The sequence below is a fragment of the Pleurodeles waltl genome, chromosome 6 (genome assembly GCF_031143425.1).
Source record: "Pleurodeles waltl isolate 20211129_DDA chromosome 6, aPleWal1.hap1.20221129, whole genome shotgun sequence".
Classification (NCBI taxonomy): Eukaryota; Metazoa; Chordata; class Amphibia; order Caudata; family Salamandridae; genus Pleurodeles; species Pleurodeles waltl.
Window position 1 is genome coordinate 1,540,208,048 of NC_090445.1, and position 14,232 is coordinate 1,540,222,279.

The window sequence follows — 14,232 nt, forward strand, 5'->3', positions numbered from 1 at the left end:
AGCTTGGTCCATCTGGTCTACCTGGTGTCTGGGAAAATCATGTCTCAGTCTGATAGCTAATTTCCTTGCCTCTCAGGCTAGTGCCGGCAAATCCTACAGGACCATTAACTTATATAGGTCAGCTATCTCCCTACATCATTCTTTTGTAAACGGGAAACCCGTAGGAGAACATCCTATCATCTGTCGTCTTTTGAAAGGAGTAAAATTCTCCAACCCTCCCCTTCCCAAATATACCGCTCTTTGGGACGTAAATCTCGTCTTACAAATGTTTCTATCCTGGCAGGATAATAACTTATTGTCTTTGAAAATGCTTTCCGCTAAACTAACAATGTTACTTTGTCTAGTATCTATCAAACGTTTGTCCGATGTCAAAGCCTTGGATATTTTGGCTCGTCACTTTACTCCTACAGGTGTACTGTTCAATGTGTCTCGTCGTACTAAAACCAATATCACTTCCGTTTTCTACCCGTTCTTTCCCAATTATCCGAAACTATGCGTGGGAAACTGTTTAAAGGTTTATGAACAAAAGACGGCCGATCTTAGAACATCTTCTGCTTCTCAACTTTGAATTTCCTTCAGGAAACCTTATAAACCTGTATCTTCCCCTACCTTAGCTCCTTGGGTTAAATGGGTAATGTCACTAGCGGGCATTAATACGTCAAAATTTGGAGCCCATTCTGCTAGAGGGGCTATGGCGTCAAAAGCCTTTTGGGCTGGATCACGTTTGGAAGATATTCTAAGAAAGGCAGATTGGTCAAATGATTTTATTTTTCGCACTTTTTATTGTAAACCCGTTAATACAGCAACTTCTGTAGTAATTAACATGCTTTTAACAAGCATAACAGGAGCCTCCAGTCTTGTCATAGAATGTCGATTTTCCAAGTAGTTTATGATGGGAAGTCTTCATTTTATTAAAGACACGGAGGCGAGTATTATCCCACCGCTTCCTGTATTAATATTGTTCTTTTTTCCCACCCATTTAGTTGCTACCAACGCTCAAGCGTCAACTTCGAGCTAAATCATCGGATGCCGCTTCTACTCAAAGTATTCCTTCAGTCCAATCACCACCGAAGCTGGATTTCTCTGTTCACCATCCTGTCAAGTGTTTCTCCTCAGCTACCCTGGACAGAATTCAAGACTTATTTGCATTTGTTCTGGCAATATGTTTAATTTGTTGTATTTTACCTTTATTCAAATCATTCTCTTGAAGTCTTGCAGCTGAAAAGAGGGCTGCCTGCAGTCAGGATTGGTATATCTTATGGTGTATAGTGTCGTGATTGGTTAGTTTATTACTCTTGTCTCCCATTGGTTGCCTGTTACGCAAACCTTTGGGATTGGTGTTTTTTCTTGGCTGCTGTTAAAATAAAGCAGGAAAAGAAAGCATAATACTCGACTCCGTGTCTTTAATAAAATTAAGACTTTCCATCATAAACTACTTGGAAAATCTACATTATGCATCGACCTTGCCACTCCTGTGGCACCTTTAAAGATCTTCAACATTAATCTAGAATTAGAGTTCCAAAGTCCATAAATAATCCCCTGATAGAACACACTTCCTCTTTTAAATGCTGCTACTGTGGCCATGAGTACTAATATTTTTTAATGTAATTTCATAAATTATTAGAGATTTTAGATTTCATTATTTGATTTCTAATGTATGTTTTAACAAAACTCATTTTTAGATGTGTGGCTTTCATAGAATGTAATATATATGTACATTTTGCAAAGATACTGTTAGTTAACTGCATTGATATCTATATTTAAAGAAAATGATTAGATAGCATTTAAGTTTAGAATTTGGTGATTTACAAACTGTGTGGCATTTATTTTGGTAGAAAACAATAGACTAAATATTACCAGCAGTTTGGAGCTAGCACGCAGCACATGTCAAAGTTCTGTTCATGTACAAGTGGAGCGCGTGTACTATTCAGCCTCCCTTTTAGCAGTGTGAGCCTCAGGAGGAGTACGTGCAGAGAGGCGTGTGTCTCAGAATGAGCACGTATGTGATTCCATTCAGAAGGCGAAGCAGAAGTCGCTTAGGTGCCTGCTTGTCCCGCACGCGCTAAAACGCAGGGACTGTGCTGCACGCAGAGTTTATTAATTAAAGATAAACAGCTTGTGAGTCTCTACGGGAGCTGCAGAGCTAGGCTAACAGAGTAAAATGAGCATAGTATCATGCAACTACAGAGGCCATATTGGTTTGGGATCAAGTGAATGGAAAGCATGGAAAACATGTTACAGATCGAAAAATGCACCGTTTGAAATAATGGTGATCAAGAGACAATCAGGTCGCAGGAAGATAAGAGGGATTTTAGATCAGTAGGAACATTTTAGTAAACTAAATAGAATGAAGGTGTCTTTTAAGATTAGTTAGGGTAGTTTTTTAAGGTTGTACTTTGTTAGTTTTGTTTAGTGTTTAATATAATAGGTTACTATGGATTCAGAGCAAGGTTGTAGAAAGGATATTTCTGGGACAAAAATAAATGAGGAGACAATAAAAAGATTAATTCAGCAAGCGATGAGGGAACAAGTCAAGGAGACTATACGCAATATAAAAGAAAAAAAGAGAAAGGATATGGAGTTGTGAAGAATAATATTCTCTATCAGAAGAAGAGGAGGAAAGAGAGAAAAGTGGGAGAAGGTTGAAGAAGAGCAAATATTTGGAAAATACGAAAATAACTAAGAAGATGAAAGATGGATTTAACTCCATGAAAAGGAAAGGTGTCCTAAGCGGGACGCAGAAAGAGGTGTCCAGAGCAACACACATAGAAAAAGTGTTTTAAATGACAAACTAGATGAAAAATTTAACGATGAGGAAATAGGTATGCATTTGCAAACAGATGAGAATAAGGATTTTGATGAGTATGTGTTGGATATTCAGCAAGATGATGGTTTTGAGGATGATTTTGAGGACGATGGAGATTCAAGCATTTTAAATGTGTTAGAAAATCCATTAGGGGAGGAAATGTGTTCTAACCCTATAAGTTAAGACATCCACAAAGTGGGAAGTGGTGGCTTTTAGAGCACATCAGTAAGTTCATTAAAGAATGGGTATAGATGTGACAAGGGTACTAAAGGTGGATTGCTCTAGGCCAGTGATTGATGAAAAGGGGTGTTTGCACACCAAATTAGGAGCCAAATATGATGCGTTTTCTGTTTAGGTTAGGGAGAGACCCAGGTAAGGGCCTGAAACACTCACTGAAACAGTGTCAGGATAAGGTGTTGGACAGACTGGTTCCTATAGACAGAATTTTGGATATGGTGGAAGAATCACATGTTTATGGTACATTATTGGACCTTGAATTACGCTGAGGATGGAGTCAGAGGGCAATCATACTTTTAGGTAATGCAAATGCATGGTTGATGGCGGAAAAGAGGAGAGCCAAATTGATGAAGATAAGCACTAAATGAGGGTACATGGCAGACAAAGAGGTGAGTGAGGAAGCAAAAGGTTTGTTATTTGGAGAAGGAATTGTAAAAAGTCTAGGAAAGTATGTTTCAACATTTACCACCTTAGACAAAGCTCAGGTCAATACGAGGAAAGACAGCGACCATTGATTGGCCGGGGAGTACAGAGGTTCCAATACAATAACCAACACAAAAGTTATGGTAGAGGTTACCAAGCCTCAACAAATGTTTACCCAGGTCAAGGTACAGGTGGGCCAACAGGAAGAGGAAGTCTTTCGAGAAGAGGTCAGTGTTTCCAAGGATCTCAGGGTGAGTACGGAGTCAAATTCTGTTTTTCCAAAAACGTGTAGGAGGAAGGTTGAAGGATTATGTGAAAGAGTGGGAAAAGATAACCCAGGATGCTTAGGTCCTAAAAATGATGGAGGGATTTGAGATAGAGAAAAACCACAACAGGTAAGAGGACAAAGAGATTTATGTTTAGCAGAGGAAAAAAGTCTGTGGTAGATTCACTGATACTTGAAGGTATGTTACAAAAAGGAGTAAGGATAAAAGGATTATAAGCACACTCTTTTTGGTACAAAAAAAGGCCAAAGAGTAGAGGCTAGTTCTAAATCTGAGAGACTTGAACAAGTATTTGGTATACAGACATTTCAAAATGAAGTGGATCCATTGCTTGTGAGATATGTCACTAAAAAGTGATAGGATGGTAAAGTTAGACCTATAGGATGCTTACTTCACAATCTCGATGGAGAAGAAGAGTCAAAGATGTTTACAATTCAGGTGGAGAAAGAAAATATGTCAGTTCCAGTATCTTCCTTTTGGTTTGTTTTCTGCTCCATGCTGCTTCATGAACGTAATGAGGGTAGTGATGGCCTCACTTACGTGAGAGAGAGGTGTGAGATTGATAGTTTATTTGGATGACATTTTGATAATGTCACAGGACATAGAGGAATTGAGTAAGGAATTAATATTAGTTAAAAACGTGCTGGAGAAGTTTTTTTTTTTTTAATAAACAAAGAGGAGTCACGCTTTATTCCTGACGAAAGGATAGAGTTTTGAGGTTTCTAGGTAGATACAGTGAGGGTTATGTTACAGCTTCCACAGAGAAATATGACTATGATAAGGAAATACATTTTACATGTGTTACTGAAGGACAATCTGTCTTTGAGATATTTGGCTCATATGGTAGGATTGTTTTCTTCTTCCATTCAAGCATTTTTTTCAGGCCCCATACATTATCGAGTTTTCCAAAGAATAAAGGGAGATGCTTTGTGGAAAGATCTGTTGTATGAAATTAGAGTTACTTTGAATCAGGAAGCAAAAGAGGAATTGAATTGGTGGTTGCAAAATATGGAGGCACAGAATGGGCGGGCAATATTTAGTTGTGTACCAGATTATGTGTTGGAAGCAGATACCGGCTTGAAAGGTTGGATAGCTCATTTAGGCGAGAAGGAGAGCTTTGGGAAGAAGAAGAGGTAATAAAACATATACATTGCTTAGAATTAACAGTGGGATTTTATTCTTTCAAGAGCTTCAGGGAGATTTTGAAAGGACAAACAGTTCTAATGAAGATGGACAATGTTTCAGCTGTGGCTTTTATCAATTGTGTAGGAGTGAGAAGATCCCAAAGTCTGTCAGATTTGGTGAAAGAGTTTGGTATTTTTGTATTGAACACAAAATATTAGTGAAGGAAGAATACTTACCAGGTCAATTGAATGCAGAAACAGATTAGAATTTTAAGAATATCAGGGATTACAGCAAGTGGAAACGGAATCCCTGGTATTTCACAAGAATAGACAACATGTGGGGTCCGATGAAAGTGGATCTCTTTGCGACCAGGCTGACTTTCCAGCTAGAGAGATATTTCAGGCGGATATACCAGATCCAGGAGGGTCTGCATTGGATACATTTTAGCATACCTTGAGGAGGATGAGGAGAACTTATGCTTTCCACCTCGCGCGATGATACAGACAGTTCTAATGAAAGTGAGAACAGAGAAGGGTCAAATTGTGTTTGTGACGTCATTTTGGGTGTCTCAAGTATGGTTTCCATCAGTGATGGAGTTGGCGTGTGCAATACCTTTATTAATTCCAGCACCAGAGTGACTGCTGAGAAATGGAGAAAGAGAAGAACATCCCTTAGTACAGGACAAGGTATTGAACCTTCTTATCTGGAAGGTGTCAGGAGATCTCAATGTTTCAAGGGACTCTTAAGCAGGGCTGTTAAATTCCTCAAAGAGTGCTGGGCACCAGGGGCAAGAATGAAATATAAGGTAGTTTGGAGAAGATAGTCTAGTTGGTGAATGGAGAGGAGTCTGGATTCCTGGAGGCGCCTTTAGTAGAAGTAGTGAATTTTCTGGTTGAACAATATGAAAAAGGTCTGAGTTACACAACTTTGAATTGTTATAGAGCGGCTATTTCAGCAGGACATGTTCATGTGGATGGAAGAATGGTGGGAAGGAATTCCATGGCGTGTAGAGTTTTAAAGAGTATGAGGTTAAAAAGGCCTCCTAATGCAAAGTATGATGTTTTGTGGAATGTGACTTTGATGCTGTTTTTATTATAGTCATGGCCTATGAATCGGTATTTGGCTTTGAGGTAGCTAACCATAAAATTAGAAGTTTTAATATGTTTAATTTCCTGTAGAAGAGTTTCAGATGTGAAAGCATTGGAGGTAAGTAAAAAACTATACGGGCCAGACAGAGTATATTTCAAGATATGGAAAAAAACAAAAACAACGGCTGAGTCTATTTTTACCCAAAATTTTGAAAATGTAAAAAAATGTGTGTAATCGAATGCTTAAATGAATATGAAAACAGAATTATTGATTCCTGAAAGGATGGAGAAAATCAATTGTTGATTTCTTATGTGAAACCATATGGGGCAGTGAGTAATGTTACAATTGCAAGACTGGTAAAATGGGCAATGGAGTAAGAAGGCATAGATGCAACACAATTTAAAGCACATTTATTAAGAGGTGCAATTGTAAGCAAAGTTTATTAGACTGCAGGTAGACTGGAAGAGATTCTAAAAGCAGCTGATTGGTAAAATGCAGATACATTTGCAAAGCATTACTTTAGACCAGTAAGGCATATGGTAAATGTGGTGTTGAAAAGCTTTCAACAAGCATAATGGTAGGCTCTGGTCTTTAAATGAAATGGTGTTTCTCCACGTTTTATGAACAGAGAATCAAGATTTCATTAAAGGCATGGAGGCTAACATTTTACCACTCACCACCTCCCCACCTCACCCACAATATATATGTATGTATATATATATATATATATATATATATACATATATATATATATATATTTGCAACCAAACAGATGCTGGAAAACCCCCAACCTCTGGGGCTCTGGGGCTCGTTTGGCAGCCTTAATAATAAATCCACTCCAAAACAACAGGCTACCATCACTGGAAAAAAATGAGCCACACCAGCGGGGTCAGTTTATGCTTTTACTAGGCAGAAATCGGGAAACAAAATGCTTTAAAACCGTACTTGATTAGTAATCACATTATGATATATTTAAAGTCGTACACAACCAATAGACATAATCAACATAAACAAAAGAACCCACAGCCAACTGTGTGTAAACGAAATTCCGCAAATCATCTAATAATAACATAAATATTTCTACATGATTACCATATCAGACAAAATTAGATATCTTTAGACCTTGATACATTCCATGGACAATATTTAAGAGGACTGTGTTAAAAACAGTATCATCACAATACATGTAGTGAATTCCTGTGGACTAAAACTAAAGACAAATTTGAACACAGTTGAAATCTAGATGCAATTAATATACTCCTTACATCATGGTTGGCCAACTGAACAATTGTTCCTATAAATTCATTGAGCAAAACACATTTACATAGCTAATAGGTACGCAATTACTGTATACCATTCATATACTAATGTGGTGCCATAATATGGGCGTGTTTGTCTTCATCTACCAGAAAGACTTATTCAAGGCTAAAGTAGCCAAGCTGCCCTGTACCCTGAGTATAGCTATCATAGCTTAAATATGTTAGTAGAGGTTGGCCAATTCAACATCCCCACGTCTTAATCTAAGACAGCTAATGTGGTTCCAAGATTGATCGATTGTAATTGGTATAGCAATAATGTACAAAACCTCCACATTATTATACTTAATAAAGAAAAGCACTCATCCTCGTTGAAATGAAGTCACAGTGATAGATCTCGAAGACACGTGTCCTAATCTGGATGTGGATTCATGTAAATCTAAAAGAAAAGAAAAAAAGGGGAAGGGGAAACACACTAGCTCAAAATGATGTGATGAATAACAGTCAACTTTCTAACAATGAAATGATTACTACTAAATCACAATTCCATGAGTTCAACATCCTAATGAAATGGAGGAAGGAGGGTGAAAACATAAACAAAACAGAACCACATGTCTCATGTCACAATAAATGGACAGAAAGCTCCTCATCCATGTTCATGCTTATCAGGGTCATATTGCCTGAATCCATAATCAACCTGGATTCAAGTCTCCTAAAAGTCAGTAACCTGTTCCCACCCCTAGGGTGTTTAGGTACCATGTCCAGGCCAACATTTCTTGCCAACCTCCAGTCACTAGAATGATGTTTGTGAAAATGCCTTGCTGCACTGTAGGTGAAATCATGATTGGTTATCGCCCGCCAATATCCTAAAATGCGCCTCTTAACAGGAAAACTCATAGATCCAATATACTATTTCTCACAGGAACATATGATAGCATACACTACATAATCAGTGTTTCAAGAAATATACTTGGTTATTTTCCACTGTTTATGTGAACAGGCTAAGACCACCTGCTGCTCCCACCAGCCCACCAATAATCTGGTGCAACTGACGGCGAAGCAGGTGCCCATGACTGTCCCCTGAATTTGTTTGTATACCACTTGATCAAATAAGAAAATATTTTCAGAAAGGCAGATATTAATCATTGCTAACAGCATGTGTATGGAAGCTAAATAGTTAGTCCAGGTAAAAAGTATCTATATGCTACTACAGCATCATGCCTAGTACTCTTATATAGGCTTTCAACTTCAAAGCAAGCCGTAATATATGACTCTTCCCAACTCACATTGTACATTTTCGTAAGGAAATCTTTCGTACCCCTGAAGTAAGAAGACAAGCTATGCACAAATGCAGACAAAAATGATCCACATAAATGGAGGTGTTCTCAAATAAGCTATTTTTGGAGGAAATTAGCAGTCGTCCAGGTTGGCATGTTTTGTGTTTGCGTATTTTAGGAAGTAAGTATAATGTTGGTAAAACTGAAAATTAATTGTTTAGAAATTGCATCTCAGCCCAACTTAACAATTGCTCCTAAACCCATCCCTTTAACCAGTTAAAGAACCTTTGTTGAACATTCATAAAATAAGTAAATAAGTAACAGTCTTATAGAGCGCATGAATGCTGAGGCGTCTTGGTGCATTCAGCGTCTAGTGACTGAACCATACCCAAAAAGGACCCTAAGCAATGAGTCAGAAGAAATATATCCAAAAGAAATAAAGTACCTAATTAGGAAACATCCACATTTTTATGACTTCCTGAAGCAAGAGGTACTTGGTTCAGATCTCAAAGTGAGTGGTAAGGCAGTCCATAGTTTTCCTGCCAAATTAGAGAAACATCTGCCTCCCTATTTGGCCCTCTTTATCATAGGGATGCACACCAATTTGGCTGTTCCTGACCTGAAATAGTGACTAGGATATGCCAAAAAAGCACCTTTTGAAAATAGGCAGGGTCAGTGTCGTACAAGGCGCTATGCATCATCCACACAGCTTTAAATGTAACTCTCTTCCCTACTGTCAGCCAATACAGGCTAGCGATACTGTTAGAGATTGAGCTAAATTTAGGAATTCTCAGGAGTGTGCGAGCCACCGCGTTTTAAAGTGACTGAAGTTTTAAGTTGTGAGTGTTTCTGTATTCCCAAGTATAGTGCGATACAATAGTCAATTTTGCTTCGGACTGAGGCCACCATAACCATCTTTTGCAGGTTCATGGGGATGAAAGGAAGCACTTTTAAAAAAATACTCTCAGCAAAAAGAAAACAAGAGGAGGTAATCTGATTAATCTGTTTAGAGAAACATAGTTTCAAATCAAATATAACCCCTAGGTTCCTGACCTTGGGGTCTGGAGCTGGAAGTGATCCAAGATTCGCTAGCCAGCAAGAGGTATTCCAGAAAGCTGTATTCTGGCCAAAGAGGATTACCTCTGTTTTGTTAGTGTTAAGTTTGAAACAGTTTTTTGCATCCAGCCTTCAATCTGGACTAAACAATCATCCAATTTCTTGACTGTCACCTCTACATCAGCAGACATGGATACCACAATCTGGGTGGTGCATTTGCATGGGTGCATACGAAATTACAGAGAAACCATGTGACCAACTCAGTTTGGCCAAAGGGGTAACATAGATGTTAAAAAGAGTGGGGGATCAGGATGAACCTTGAGGTACCCCACAAGGGAGAGAAAACTGATCAGAAACAAACTCTCCCAGCATTATGGTCTGCTCTCTGTTAGCTTGAAAAGAGTGAAGAATAGTGAGAGCCAAGTCTCTCACGCATATCTCCTTTATTCTCCTGATCAGGAGCTGATAATTAACCATATTGCATGCGCCAGACAGATCGAGGAGGATCAAAGTGGCGCTCCCATCTCTGTCTACCAGCATCAAAATCTCTTCTGTGCCAGCCATAAGGGCAGATTCAGTAGAATGATGTGATCTAAACCCAGACCAGGAGTGGTCCAGCAGATAATTGGAATCCAGGAAAGTAGTTAGTTCTTTATTAATAACCACGGGGTGGTTGGATCTCCAAGGAACAATTGATCTCCAACCTCGCCCAGTCCCTACCACCCAAAACCAACAACCCCAACACCGCTGCCCTCAACCTCAAACAATGGCTCGACAACTGCGCCAACACCCTCGCTCCACTCAAGAAAACCGGCAACACCTGCGTCAAGTTGGTTCACCGCAGACCTTCAGGCCTCCAAACGAGAATGCCGGAAAGCTGAGAAAACCTGGCACCAAGAACAATCAGAGAGCAACTTTACTGCCCTCAAATCAGCCATGCGCAAACACCACCAGCTCATCCGGACCACCAAAAGATCTTTTTACAAAGAACGGATTGACAGCAACGCACACAACAGCATGGAGCTATTCAACATCATCAAGGAACTCACCAACCCCAAGTCCTGCTCCACCGACCCTCCCCACTCACAAGACCTCTGCAACTCCCTTGCCATCTTCTTCCACCGCAAGATCACAGACATACATGGAAGCTTCGCAATGCCGTCCCCCACCACCACTACCACTGACATGGTCGACCCCATCGCACCCTGCTGCACCAACGTACTGAGCGCCTGGACCCCCACCAACGATGAGGAAACCACCAAAACCATGAGCACCATCCACTCCGGCTCTCCTGCAGACCCCAGCCCTCACCACGTCTTCAATAAGGCCAGCCAAATCATAGCTCCCCAGCTCTGGACCATCATCAACAGCTCCTTCTAGACCGCCATTTTCCCGGAAAGCTGGAAACACGCCGAAGTCAACGCCTTGCTCAAAAAGCCCAAAGCCGACCCCGAAGACCTAAAAAACTACTGACCTATCTCCCTAATCCCCTTCCTCGCGAAGGTCATAGAGAAGATAGTCAACAACCAACTTTCCCACTTTCTGGAGAACAACAGCCTTCTCAACGTCTCCCAGTCGGGATTCTGCAATAAACACAGCACAAGACCGCCCTCATCGCCTGCGCCGACGACATCAGGACCAGGCATGACAAAAGTGAAACTGTTGCCCTCATCCTCCTCGAGCTCTCTGCAGCCTTCGACACCGTATGTCACCAAACCCTTCGCACACGCCTCTTTGACACCGGAATTCGCCATAGAGCCCTGGACTGGCTCACCTCCTTCCTCTCCAAAAGAACACAAAGAGCTCGCCTCCCCCCGTTCCGGTCAAAGGCCACCAAGACTATCTGCGGAGTCCCCAAGGGATCCTCACTCAGCCCCACCCTCTTCAATATCTACATGGCTCCACTCGCCAACATCGTCCAATCCCAAGGCCTCAATGTCATCTCCTACGCAGACGACAGTCAGCTTATCCTCTCCCTCACACGGAACCCCGCAACCGCCAAGAACAACCTCCACACCGGACTCCTCGCTATCGCCAACTGGATGACAGCAAGCCACCTCAAGCTGAATTCAGAGAAGACCGAGATCATCATCTTCGGCCCCAACAAGTCAGCATGGGATGACTCCTGGTGGCCGGCCACCCTGGGGTTGCCTCGAACACCCACCACCCACGTATGCAACCTCGGCTTCATACTAGACTCTTCACTCTCCATGACCCAGTAAGTCAACGCCATCTCATCCTCATGCTTCAACACCCTTCGAATGCTCTGCAAGACCTTCAGGTGGATTCCCGTGAAAACCAGAAAAACGGTCACCCACGCCCTCGTTAGCAGCAGGCTGGACTACGGCAACGCCCTCTACGGGGGAACAACTGTCAAGCTCCAGAAAAAACTCCAGCGCATCCAGAACGCCTCAGCACGTCTCATCCTCACCCTCCCTCGCCACAAACACATCTCTGCCCACCTCAGGGACCTCCACTGGCTACTCGTCGACAAAAAGATCATCTTCAAAATCCTAATCCACCCTCACAGAGCTCTCCACGACACCGGACCGGCCTACCTCAGCGATCAACTCAACTTCCACAACCCGACACGCCAGCTCCGCTCCGCTAACCTCGCCCTCTCAACAGTCCCCCACATTCACCGTACCACTACCGGCGGCAGATCCTTCTCCCACCTCGCCACCAAAACCTGGAACTCCCTCCCCACCAACCTACATAAGACCCATGACCTCCTGACCTTCAGGAAGCGCCTTAAGACCTGGCTCTTCGAGCAGTAGCACCCCTCCACGCCTTGAGAACCTTCCGGGTGAGTAGCGCGCTCAACAAATTGATTGGTTGATTGATTGAACGTCACCTAAAGCTCTTTATAGTTTTTTCTGGGGCCAGTTCTGAAACTGCAGAATGTATCAAGCTGGTAAAATTTACTATACCCTTATCGACCTCAAAGTCAAGCACTGGGACATGCCTGCTTAATCTAGTGTTCAATTCAGAGCTTCTATCACTTTTACGCTAGGGGTGGAACTTAATAATCTGAGGTTTGAATGACCCACTTCTTTTAATTGGAATGGACAGCCACATTAAAGAAGAATGCACTATGATCTGACCAGCTCAAAGGGAGAACTTTGTCAAAGCTTAAGGATGGATTATTAGTAAAATTCCATCCAAGATATGATTGGCCTTATTGGAAGGTTGGTTCACTAACTGTTCAAGACCAAAACTGAGTAAACAGTCAACCAAATACTCAGCCTCGGAATTGTCAGTGAGTTCTAAGTGAAAATTGAAATCATGCTGCAGCGCAAAGTTAGAAAACTCGATGCAGTATTCTAGCAAAGTTTGAGCCATTGATACAAAACCTTCTTGTGGCCCAGGGGGTCTGTGTATCAGTATGCCATTAAACAATGTAGTATTATCAAATTTAAAGGAGAACATCAGGGCCTCACCATTCAGATGTTCAACAGGATTAACTGTCGCTTTAATTGAGCAGCGGTAAATAATCGCCACCTCACCCCCACCCGACGTTTACCTTGTGTATCTACTCTACCCAAATCATATCCCTCCAGAATGGCAATGTTTAAATCTGGATCCGAATCATCACCAAACCATGTTTCAGTGCGACCAACAATATCCAGTGCACAGTCCTCCATGAATTCTCTGAATTCATATTTGTGTTTCACAAGAGACCTGGTGTTTAACAGTACACCAATTAACTCTTGAGGCAGGTCCCTCACTGTACAAACGGGCTCCATGACTGTTAGTGGGAAGCTCTCAGACGTTTGAAACCCCACCTGATAGTTACATCCAGGGCAGCAAAAAAGATTACAGTTATCACAAAGATTTGCTACTAGACTATCAGTTGTCTTACCTTTATCGCCTAGTGTTAACAACTCACTTCTTGTATATGCCAGATTAAAGAAAGGGCCAGGCCAGAGTAGTCCGGCCACGGATGGGCTTGCCTTTGGTGCGCCATCAGCGCACCCGCTGCACGGTTATGCCAGCTTTCTCTATTTAACCCCTCCAAATCATAGTGCAACTCAACTAGACCGGTCTTCCAACAATAAAATGGCATTCGTCATGCGGTAAGTCACAAGCAAAATAATCAAGTTCACCCCAACACCAGTTTTTTCAAAGAAAAGGTTAAAAGTTAAAAACAGTTCAATTTTGAAAAGTAATGTCCTTAAGATTGATGCCTGTTTGTGCAAAATTACGTGTGTCACTTTGTCAACCTTAGTATAACAATCCTCATTGCTGAATTGATGGAAAGCTTCATTAACATAATCTTTCCTGGACATAATGACAACATTCCCCCCTTTATTGGAGAGTTTGATGACAATACTTTGATCCTCTTGTAACTTTTTGATGGCCCTCCGTTGATCTGGATTCAAATTCTGATGTTTACCTTTTTCCTTACAAAGATTCAACAATTCTTTAGCTACACGTTCACAAAATACATCAATACGGTGTGTAGGTGTTTGTGGCATAAACTTAGACGGTGGCTTGAACCTATTATCAGCAGACATATCTTCTTTATGTAAATTAGTCACCAAGGCTTGGTGAAAGGGGTCAATAGAAACATTGGTAACACTAGTATTATCCAAGCCTGTAGAGTTACTCAGTTCATATAGAGAATGAAGGACTCCAACATCATCAATCAATAAATTTGATATTTCTATATGTCCCGG